This window comes from Taeniopygia guttata, chromosome 9 (assembly GCF_048771995.1).
Source record: "Taeniopygia guttata chromosome 9, bTaeGut7.mat, whole genome shotgun sequence".
Lineage (NCBI taxonomy): Eukaryota > Metazoa > Chordata > Aves > Passeriformes > Estrildidae > Taeniopygia > Taeniopygia guttata.
The window spans coordinates 10,022,042-10,032,784 of NC_133034.1; the positions used below are offsets into that span (position 1 = coordinate 10,022,042).

Consider the following 10,743-nt stretch of genomic DNA (forward strand, 5'->3'; position numbering starts at 1 on the left):
ACGTAGGCACGGCCCCTTAATCCTTCCCTGTTCTGCTGGGGATAATAATTTTTACAACATGAGATCACTTGCACCAGTGAAGTGCATTTTAACACCTTTTGCTGTTATCTGTATGAACTGATGATTCTAATAGAATCCCAGCAGTGCATTTAAACTTTATTTCCTAGGTTAATCAGGCTAAAAGACAGTTAACTAAGTTTCCCAAAGGGGAGACCATCTTTACTTTAAAAACAAAAAAATGCTACTAGAATTGTTTATCACTAGAAATTTCAGTGAGAAAAGAAAGGGAGTAATGCTATAAAAAGAAATGGTGTTTTTGTCTTGTAGTGGACAGCGCAGCACACCATAAAAAAAAAAAACAGGGAAATATTTTCTGAACAAAGAGCTCATGCCGGTCCCCCTCCTTTTTTTTTTGATCTTTAATCCCTTCTCTCCTAAGTAGAATGGCAAAGGAACCCTTCTCTCTCTCTAATAAATAGCTAGCAAAAGAAGGCATTCAATGCTCCGTCCCTTTGATCAGCACAAAGCTGTCAGCTCCTGCCGCTTTTTTTTCTTCTAGCTCTTGTTCCTGGTTAAAAGTGGAAGTAATACCCCCTGAAAGAAATACCCTAGGTGTCCTGCAAATCATCAATCCTATTTTTTAACTTGTTGTTTTTCAGTGGCCCACCCTTCTGGCCCGAGCAACCTCCTCACTAACACCCCTCTTCCTCTTTCCACCCCTTTTCCAGAATACCAGTTTCATTTGATACGCAATTCAATGTGCCAGTCTGACCTACTGGGACCTTGCTGTCTGAGACTCTACCACTGCGCAGACAGGGGAAACCTTCCTTCTAGCAATAAACATGTTTACTTCCATTCATTTCTTCCCCTGTAAAGGAATTTTTTTTTTTTTTCATAGGCACAGCAAAGGGATTTTTAGAAAATAGCTTTTAATAATTTATAATACAGCTCTAACTTTAAACAAAGCAGAAGAGAAACAATAAATAAAAAATTACAGGTTGTGCTTGACCAAGTGTGTGAGATCCCATTTTGCTCCAATCTTCAAGCTGCTGCATTTCAGCGACATCACTGCATCTCAGCAGTAAACAATCTGCAAATATTGCTGCCTTCAGACAGGTCACTCGGCGCATTTTAAAGCAGACTCGTTGTTTACTACTCAGATTATCTGCAATGTGCTTTTCTGCTCTTCACAGTGTCAGGACCTGATACACAGTTTGCAAATATTGTGCGAAGGAAACAATTGACAAAGGCAAACAATTACAACCGAGAGTAGAACAAGAGAGTGGCTGGTGGTGGGAGAGCAGGGCAGAGGTTTGGTGTCTCTGTGTGTGTGTCTATAAAGGGTTGGAGGGGGGAGGAACGGGGAGTAAGGAAAAGCAACTGTGTAAAAGAGCATTTTTACCAGACAATGTCATAGTCTCAGTGACATGTAATGATGTTTAAATACCTTAGCCATTTTCCCCTGGTGATTGCTGCACTGGGTGCGTTCTGTGGGCCTATAGAGATATGTTTTTCAAAAATCAGGATGGAGTGAATGCCGTTCGTTGTTCTGGCTGCAAAATGTCAAACTGCAGTGGAAAGAAATACAGCATTGCAGTGGTGGTGCACTGAGGCCCCCGGTAGGAAAGCAGGAGCTATTAAGTGGAAAATTCCTGCAGAGGACGTGTTTCCATTTCTAATGCGAAGAAAGAGGGTGTTGTTTGAGGCTGGCAGGTCTGTGGAAAATACAGAAAACACAGGGAAGATGAGAAAATGACCTCATTGAACTCTGAGAACTTAAGCAAACAAACAGCTTCGGCCAACATACTACATTCTTCTGCCCAAACAACAAATTGACCTGTAAGTTATATAATCCCCCACAAGCCCCCGTGCCTCGTGTACATGTGGGGAGGGAGAAGGGGGCTGTTCACCGCAGGGGCAGGGAGTACAAGCCTTAAAACATGCTGCAGCAGGAAAGAATCTTGGGGTGAGCTGCCTGTGCTCCCCACAACACCACCTTCCACCCCAAATGGAGTCCTCACATGAGGTTCAGGTTTAACTGCGCTCTGAATACCAGCAGAATGATGGCACTAGTTGTTTATTATAGTATGAACTATTTCAGTACAGCATAAATTTTCCATTTCAAAGGATCCTGAATGCCTTCAGGGAAGGGACTAGGTTTTGTGAGCAGAGGGTGGCCTCTGTAAAAGTTGGTGGGGGGTTCATCTTAGGGATGGTTAAAACCACATTCTTGGAACCTGAGGGGGGGGACTCTGGAATCCTGTTTAGGGGCTGTGTTTTCCCCTATAGAGGCCCCCTGTAGTGTTGACTTGGACTGCCTGAGTTACCATTTTATATCAACTGAACAAATCCTAGTGTAAAAATGCAGGGGCTAACCAAAGGCTATGGTTCTGCTGGGGCTGCTGCTGTTCCCTGGGCAGAAAAGGCAGATGTGTGCCAGCATCCCCAGCATCTGACTGTGCTGAAAGGTTTGAGTCATTGTATGACTGCTGGCCTCAGTGTTTTTCCAATAACTAATTAATTGAACATAATAGAAAAATATTAATAGGTAGAACAGCACATAAACCATAATTCAGAGTTTACAACAGTATTATGTACAAACCAGAAAGGGCTTTTCTGTTAAAGTACATTTGCTGTGGAAAGTTGTTCTCAGCTACCATGTAATTCCAATGTACCCTTTTAATAGGTACTCTTTTTTTCTTGTTTACATTGTTAAAATCCTGTTGTCTCCCACTTGCAGTTGATTTTGAGCACAACCAGAACCTGCTCCACCATCCAGCCTTTTGCATGGACTCAGCCTCTCATAGACAAAGTTAGCTTTGAGCAGTCCTTGGAGCTGTAAATTCTACATGCTTTAAGGACAAGCATAAGTATAAACAGATAATGGGTTTGATCTTGCATCTTTAAAGCATATGCATAGGAATGTAGGAATGTGCAAGGTTCAGATATTAGCAAAGAAGAAGCAGCTGACACAAGATTCACAAAATACAAGTGCACATTCAAATTTCATGTAAGCCGCTTTTTAATCTAATGGTTTGGTCCATTCTGTCATTGGGCACCACTAGCCATGAATGCATGGAGGGAGAATTCAGAAAAACCCAGCAGCTATAAGGATCTGATTAGATTCAGTACTCACGTTCCCTAAGCAAAACGTTTTAGAGCAAGATAATGTGAATTACAAGATAAGTGCTGAAGAAAGACCATCCCAAACTCAATCCAAAAATGCAACTCTTCCCTCTTGTAGGCTTTGCAAATGTAAATAACCATTCTTTCTTTTCCAGTTTGAGATCTTCCTGCATGTGGGGAAGACAAGGCAAAAAATTACAGAATTACATACTACCAAAAAATCTGTACATACAAGATTTTCAGCATTATTTTGTAGATATTATAAGTTGTTTGAAGAAAGATCAAAAAAGGCAGCTGAAGATGGGGGCATGTGGCTATATCAAATTAAATTCTCACACAGCTGTTGCGTATTGCTTTTCAAGGCTCCAGCTGCCACTTATTTCAGGTATGGAGGAGATAGTGTTGTGGTAATATGAAAAGGAAATAATTCTGATCTTTGCAGCTCAGATCTGAAAATCAATTTGCCCAGAATCCAGCACCATTTCAGTTTAACCCTAAATGCCTTCACCTCTGCAGCACAAGGGCCAAAGACATTCAGGAGCTCCACAGTGTTGTGTTATTCCCTTTCTGGAAATGTTTAACCAGGGCAAACTATATAGTGCAGCATTTCTGCATGGTGCCATGGATTCTGTTTCTCTTTTCCTTGTGCTGTGTAACTAAGGGGCACTGTAAGGGGTGCATAACTTACAGACTAGAACAGCTTTCTCCTCCACACTCTGACAGGAAATAAAAAGTGCCCAAAAAAATCAAGAGGAAAAACAAAGTCTATGAATGACAAAAAGAAGCACTGCCAAAACAAAAGTTTCCTGCACCTAATAAAAGGAAAAAGTCAGATTTTTGCTCATCCTCACCTTGTGGTTGCAAATGGCAAAGGAAGAGGCAAGGAGTGCCCCATCATTAGGGCTCTGGAGTTTAGCAGCCATTGCAGGATTAACTCTTCTGAGGAGTGCAGGGCTTTATTATGTTGTTTTTTTATGGGTTTTTAATGGCTTCTTTGTCTTTTACATAGTGAACTCAGCTCATCTTGTAACTTCTGTTTTGCATTCATTTTACAAGACTTGAGAATACTTAAAGAGACTTCTAAGAGACTATTTTAAATAAAAATATAGGTATATCTGGGTGATGAAATACAAACCTGAGCCAACAAGGTTGTAGGAAAACCACCTTCAGCTCCTGCCAATGCACCTCAGTGCTGCCCTACATAAAACTTTCAGAACTGTGCAGAAATGCCTGGTCAAACTAACTTGTTTGAAACAGGAGTTTCAGAAAGCAGAAACATAGGTAGTAGAATAAACAAAAAAAAAAATAATGCTTGTGAGTTGTCCCTCTTTGCATCACAATATCAAAATTCATGGAGTAAAAGAGACAGAGAAATCACTGATCAAGCTTTGGCTTTTATTTCTTTGTTCTTTTATTTTAAATCACAAGGTTTCATCACAGCTGGGAAATGTGTGGTGTCAGCATTCCCAAGCTTTAGCACTGTCCTCTCATTCTGATCCTCGTGGAAATTGGACACTTGGCCTCTGAGCACTGAGGGAAGCATTGACTCCCCAGGATTCTACTAGCACTGTGTCTGCTTTCCTAACTTTTATAAATCTAAGATCTTGAAAGAATTTTGAAATCAACTGGTGCAAGACCTGAATGTGAACCGATCTTCCTCAAAGTTTTTCAGTTCAGGAGACTCTCAGTGTGGACAACTGGAGGATGAGAACCCCAGGACATGACAAAGCCTAAAACTCACTGTTTTATCTGGATTCAGAAAGGCCCCTTGGCCTGTAGATCAATGGTTTCATACTGAGGGAAAAAAAAAAAAAAAAAAAAAGGAACATCACAACAGGATGTGTACACATCCTGTGGATAAATAAAAGGTGTGTAATCTGCCCCAACACGGATCAGCTTAGGAGGCAATAAGAATTATCAGGTGTTCAGAGAATGTGCCTTGGGAAAGCAGTGAGCTTTTGCACTTGAGGGGCAGCTGCAAGGAGAAGGTAATCTGTGTTTTCCACATCTGATACAACTACACTTGGTTCAAAGAATATTAAGACAGAATTATCTTGGACCATATTAAAAACCTTATGTTGAGTGATAGGAGGGGGTACAAGCACAAAAATGAAAACATTCCCCTGAATGCAAATCCTCCCACATACCAGAAGAAATACATAAATCAGTCAAAGTGTGGGCTTGGCAAAGTGTTTGACTCAACAAGGGATGGAGTGCTGCTCAGCTACTTTTGACTCAACTGAGTGCTGCCAACCAGCCATGAGAAAACCATGGTGGTAGAATAGGCTAAATATTTGGGAGTGATGGACCAATGGAAGGCTTTGGAAGGGTTGTTGTGCCAAATATCTATGGCACAATTGACCTCTACAGAGACATTTAGGTATTTTTCTTACAGCAATTATCTGGCAATAAGAAGTGCTTGATTAGATTTTCTGCAGACTGATCTGTTGCAGTGCAAGAGCCTGGCCTTTACATGGAAACAAGGCTAAAATTTGCCTCTTCTGTTGAAATGGTCATTTGCAGCAAAGGTTCCTCCCACCAATGAAGCAAATTAAATGGCATATGGGACAAAACAAAACTGATACTAAAGATCTTAAAGTCTTAAGGAGATCTCCTTGGAGATCATTCATTTCTATAATATACATTACTAAGAGAAATCCACAGGGTTCAGGGAGAAGCAAAAAGGGAGGCTTTTAATATACTTCCTTTTCTGCTTTTGGTTGTGATTCTCCTAAGTGATGGGTATGATGCTAAAGTCACTCTGTCCAGCGTGGTGGGAATGTTACCCAGTGTCACTACAAGTATTGAGTCCAATCAGCCCCATAAGCCCCCCCACCACACAGAAACTAATTGTGAGGATTAGGGCACACCAAGACACTCAAGCTCTACTCCTGTGGGTTTGGGGAGAAACAACACATTTAAACATTCCAGCTACAGTTCCCTTGGCAACGTACATAACAACAACTCAGTAACATGATGAGTTTCTGTTTTCTTAACCCTTCTGGACATTGACTGAATGAATACTTCCTTGAGGAAACTGTTCAGTCAACCAGATATACTCAAACACACTTAAATCCAGCAGGCCTTTTCTCTTTAAAGAAACAACAGCTGTTGAATTCCGTGTCAAACTGATCTCCTCCCCTAGCATTAAAGGGTTTAATTCAAACACACACACACACACCATTAGCAAATCCTCCATGGAAGTCTGTATGAAAAAAGACAGTAAAAACCAATCCCCAAATGTCAATGTTTCATATCATTATGAAGTTGCTGTGGATCAGAGGACACAGAGAACAATAAATGACATTTTATAAAGCACATAAGTACTCTTAAGAAACAAAACAATATTAGCATTTGTGTAGATTATAAAACATAATATTGTTCCTGACAGTAATAGGAACAATAATGTCTACAACAAGTTCATAATGATTTCTCTGGGAATTAAAAATACTTTGTAAATATTAACTAATACTATGAAATAATAAGATTTACACCATCTTTGTGAAATACATGAGATATGCCCCTGAGTTTGCTCCCCAGCTCAATGAACTGGAGCTTTCTGTGACGTTAAACACATCTGTTCCTCAGCAGTGACCATTCCTGTTGTGCAAAGGTTTGGAAGAGGAACCACCCTCTGAATACTTGGGCAAGGTCACCAACCAGAACTCACCTGCCCTCACAAAAAGCTGCTGTAGGCTTTGGGCTGTCATTAGTAGACAGAATTAATTAACATGCTTGTAAGGCCTCACTTAATGGCTGCAACTGTTACGGTACCCTACAGATTTATTTAAGAGACTTGTCTTTGCACTATTGTTTTCCTCAGAAGTTTAGATTTATGAAAGCATGAAAATCTTTATGCTGGAGATCTTTGCCCCAGGCTGAAGTCAACAAATGATGTGTAGCAATTATCTGAAAAGAACTTACCTTTCTTTCTCAGTATACAAGAAGGGACCTGACCTAGCTTTTTAGGAGAGCAAGAAAAACCATCAGTACCTATGTCAAAATTATAACTATTCTTTAACTAGTAGTGTACTGATGCACACTTACTTACACACAACGGAAGAGATTGATGCTACAAAAGTAAATCAGGGATCAAGCATATGTTAGTGCAGCCCAAACCAATCACAGTTCATATGCCAGCTTTTTCACCCCTTTTCTCTGTAAGCTTTAATTTTTGTTATTTTCAAAAGGAGTCTGTGTAATCTTCCCTTGGATCTGCCCTGTGATGATGAGACACCTTGTCACATTTGTAGCTTCAAGCAGATATAAGAAAGAGTTAAGTACACCTACAAAATGAAGGCTCTTTAGCCTTAAACATCTAAGGTTCCATTGTTCCAGCACTGCTTTCCATGGAGAGTGCTTACCTTCTCTGCAGCAGCTCCTGTGTAAATCTCTGGGAAGCAGACCTCCCTCCTCACCACACCCCCACCCCCAGCCTTAGCTCACAACCATTTGTTAAAAGTTATGCAGCATCCTCACTAACAAACATGTGGTTGCCAGGGCATCCTTGCTCCCCAGCCAACTGCTATACTAAGGCTTTACTGGCAGCCATCCAGCTGTGCCTCATTTAGGAACCTCTGCAGCAGTAAGGGATGTGTTTTTCCTGTTTACAGGAGAAATAAGTCAGTTTGTTGATTGTCTCCTAAAGACCTGAATCATTTGGGGAAGCAGTAATTCTCACAGCAGACTGTGAGACAGAACATTCCTCCATATTCTCTACAAACTGGAATTGAAATCTTCCTGCAGTGATGTGGGATTTTTGCACAAGCCCAGCTAGAGCAGGTCCCAGACAGGTTGGTGAGCAGCACAGCCCAGCACAGAGCCTTGCATGGCAATGCCCCACACAGCTGGGCTGGCAGCTCAGCACAGGGTCTGCAGTGGGGTGCTGTTATCTTGCCTGGGAGGAGAGAGGGAGCATCAGCAGCTAAAACCCCATTTCACTAAAGATCACAGCAACATCAGTCCCAGCTAACCTTGCTCTCACTGTTGAGTTTTCTTAGTCAAATGCATTAAAGAACAAAGGATGGCACTGGATAGCCATGGAAGGGCCATGCTTGCCATTTCATTCAGTGCTGGTGACACGCAAACATGCAGCAGTGCTACAGCTGATTCCAGGCTGGACTTCTGCCTGCCCAGCAGCCTGAGTGGGCATTGGTCACAGAAGCTGATGGCAGAGGACATGGTGCCAGCAGTGGGCATAGCTGCCATGGTGGGAGCTCATGTCCTCAGAGCAGCATCCAGGATGAATGGAAAACCAGAAGAGAGTTGCACCAAGAGGATCGACAGATTTTGTTGCTCATGCCATAATTCTTCTGCCCTTAATGCTTTCAGGGTGTCACTGCTCTTTAATTTCTCATTCCTAGAACAATTAATGAGTTTCATTTGTGCCCTTAGCACTGTCTCGTGGTACCTTTCATGCAGTAGCATTCATGCAATAAGAGCTGGATGAAGAAAGGAGGGGAACATCCAGATGGAGATGAGATGTTTTGGATCACATATTCCTGCTGTCCCTATAGGAGAACAAGGTTGCACACACTAAGGAAAGCTGAGGCCAAAAAATTTCAACAGGAGGTGGATGCCACCATCACTTCAGCTGTCACTCATAACTGGTGCTTACATACCAGACCTTTTATGTGAGAATTAATTAAATATAAACTACATGAACCCTGAAATAGGCAAGCAGAAAGGGCAATGAACATTTTTATTCTAGAGCTCTGTATTTTGAAAAGGCAAGAAGTAGATCCCTGTGCTTAAGACCATCAGAGCTTTACGAATTCAACTTTTGGAGGTCTCTTTACAACACTGAGCAATTTGTTTTAACAGTAACTATACCATTGTGCTAATTTGGGAAGCAGTTTACAGTCAAATCCTGGCACCCATTTTATCCATACTCCTTATGTGTCAGCTTACACTCTGGCTTTAGCCTGGGAGAAGCCAACAGGGAAAGTCAAGACAAATTAAACACTGGGTTATATTTAAGGTTTCTCCCTGCAGGATGGATAAACCTCACTGGAATCACTGTTCTGAGGCTGCAGGCACAGCTATTGAGGACAGCCCAGATGCAAGCCAGGTCCCACTTCCAAAGCACAGAGTGGATTAAAAGGTATGATTGCAGTTCTAGTTAGCAAAACTTTAACACAGGTTGTCACAGACGAGCTAAGAATGATATGCATTAATAGTACAACAGTAGAGACTTTTGCACTCTAAGGCTGCCTTTGCTATTGCTTCTGTGTGCTGTGTAATAGAAGTGGCTGGTACCAGACACATGCCCTACTTGTTAATGGGTTAAGTTAGGACATTGTCAATTTTCTACATCTTATATATCTATAAAAATATATACACATAAAAAAATACATAAGGAATTACGTATGTGTAGTGCTCCTGGCTGATAGCAACAGAACTATTTATACTCTAGTCTTGTTGGGGGAAAGGACATTGTGTTTGCAATTCATTATGTCCCCAAAGAAGTAGTAAGCACTGTATCTATGCTATGAAGTAAATAAATAACAGGTCAGAAAAGCAATGTAATTGCAAAAGAAGAGATGGCAGATGAATCACAGACCTGCATCAAGCCTTACCCTGATACCACCCAAGAAGGTCTGAGCATCAGTATTCAGCCCTCAGGATTGCACTTATAGTTTTAGCATTTCAGACCTGAGGAAAAGAAAGAAATAAAAGAAGGCAGGAATTTAGCTTTTGTTCACTGTGTGAAAGGGGAGTGTGTAGCTCCTCACACAGTCCCACAGGACATGCAGAATGCAGTGGCTGCTCTATACAACCTTTTACTGGAAGAATGTGCAGGCAGCAAAAGTATTTGTGATACTAATTACAGATTAGAAAATACTCATTTAGGAAAATGTCCCTTGGCAGGGTATTTTAAAATAAACTAAACATATTCCTCTCCAAACTGATGGAAAGGGCTGTATTCCTCTATTTAGCTAGAGAAAAGGGGATTAAAAATGCACCACATTTGGGATGAAATGGGTTATAAAAATGAGACATAAAGACCTTTACATCAGTACTGACAAAAGCCCAAATTAAAGAATCGTCCTTAAGTTCAAAGACTGAAAAATAGCAGACATCTAGATGGAATAAAGGTTCATTTAACATAATAATCTATTCAAAAAATTGGCATTCATCTTCCTAAAATACAGCAATAAAAAAGTCACTCTTTTTGTCACAATTAAGATATAAAAGAAATTAAAATGTTATAACTAATATTATGGCTCAGTGGAATGCCGCACATAGTTGCAGCACAGATTTTGCCACAAGACAGACTTTTTTAAAATTGAAGTAATATTTTGAGACCATATTGCACCCAAGCCTAAAACTTGGAACATTTTGACTAGTTTCATTTTGCATGGGCCTTATCAGAGTAGCAAAAAACATCAAAGGTAAATTAATATCTGGAAATTCCTGTGTAACTTAGAGTTTTGCTGAAGAAAAGCCATGCACACAGCATGAGCTGGTATTAATAAGTGTACAAAAGAATGCATTATCCCTTGCAGTATATATATATAAATGTTGGCTATACCTATGGGTTTTTTGGAAGTAGTGTTGTCATGGTTACCATTCAGCTGTCTTTATGTTTTAATATGCCTTGTTTTGTAAGGTTGA

The 10,743-nt window shown here is 40.7% G+C and overlaps 1 long non-coding RNA gene across 3 annotated transcripts; it reads right to left on the reverse strand.

Moving 5' to 3' along the window:
- Positions 1-912: 912 nt before the first annotated feature.
- Positions 913-10,535, reverse strand: LOC121470428 (uncharacterized). Of its 3 annotated transcripts, none has more exons than XR_005981366.2 (2): positions 9,705-10,535; positions 913-1,715 (listed from the first exon to the last, which is right to left on the reverse strand). It is a non-coding gene; the product is annotated as an uncharacterized lncRNA (long non-coding RNA). The 3 variants fall into 3 exon arrangements; XR_012057357.1 differs by lacking the exon at positions 9,705-10,535 and adding an exon at positions 7,491-9,127; XR_012057358.1 differs by lacking the exon at positions 9,705-10,535 and adding an exon at positions 3,180-4,933.
- Between the last annotated feature and the right edge of the window lie 208 nt (positions 10,536-10,743).